The sequence below is a fragment of the Corticium candelabrum genome, chromosome 22 (genome assembly GCF_963422355.1).
Source record: "Corticium candelabrum chromosome 22, ooCorCand1.1, whole genome shotgun sequence".
Lineage (NCBI taxonomy): Eukaryota > Metazoa > Porifera > Homoscleromorpha > Homosclerophorida > Plakinidae > Corticium > Corticium candelabrum.
In genome coordinates this window covers 575,201-576,401 of record NC_085106.1, presented here as the reverse complement: position 1 = coordinate 576,401, position 1,201 = coordinate 575,201, and positions in this window count along the sequence as shown.

The following is a 1,201-nucleotide window of genomic DNA, read 5'->3' as shown; positions in this document are numbered from 1 at the left end:
AAAACACACAAACAGACATACACACAGACAGATAAACATACAAAAAGACATAGACATGCAAACAAACAGACACACAAACAGACAAACAGGTACACATAGACAAACAAACAAACACAGATAAATGACAGACAAATGTAAAAGGACCAAACAGACAGACAAATCAATTGCCTAATACACAAATAACCAGACAAACAAACAAACGATCTCACTTGAAATTGTAATAGTTGTAATTGACACAAGATCGATCAACAGCCGGTGAAAGATAAAGAAACCCAAGAGACGGCTCCAAACGAATACGTTTCACTATCTCAACCGGATCACGAAGACTCTCCACAGGACACACTTCCATCTGCCCCTGAGAATCATCGTCAAACGTCTCGTCTCTCTTTGCTCTTTTTGCCTCTGAGATTTCATGTTGAAACGCAAGCTGCGATGGCATCAGTCTTGCACTGCCCAATGTCACCTGTTTCTCTTTTAGATCTCTGGGCAAATCAGGAAGCGGCGACGTAATGCGCGTTAAAGGCTCCACACCAGATGAACGTTTTGGTGCCAGTTGTGCATGCAGAATTAGAGATTCGGAGTTCCTTCCTAGAGGCTGATTTCGTTTCTGATACGCTTTCAGAAAAGGCTAAACAAACCACAATGCTGCAAACCGAACTCCTCCAACAATAATTACAGTTACATTTGCAAGAAATGTACTGAAAATCAAGAAAATTTCGGTACAGTGTAGTGATTAAATTTCAATATATGCTGAGAGTTTCATTTCGGTGAGCATTATATTTCGGTGAGCATTATATTTCGGTATGAACAAGTAGTACTAGGACCCATCTGTGTGTCTGGCGTGCAAGCTACAAAGAGAATACGAGGCCAATAGAGAGCTCATGCGCATACTGTACTCAATGTCTGAGCTTTTAAAATGGTTGTAGACAGCCAATCCCCGCCTGAAGGGGGAGCATCCTCGGCCCACAATGTTTGGACTACCGGATCCCAACGAAAAGATGAGCAACAACGCTGGCCCATGTGCAAGCACAAACGCAGAGATCGACAAAGCCTGGAGTGAAATTGACAACAGTCACAAATATCACGGTGAGTATGACCACTATAGCAAAGAAGAGAGAGCAAAATGGCAAGGTATGCAGATGTGCATGGTTTGTAGGCTGCTGCCAGACACTTCTCTGCCAAAATTGATTGAAACATTCCT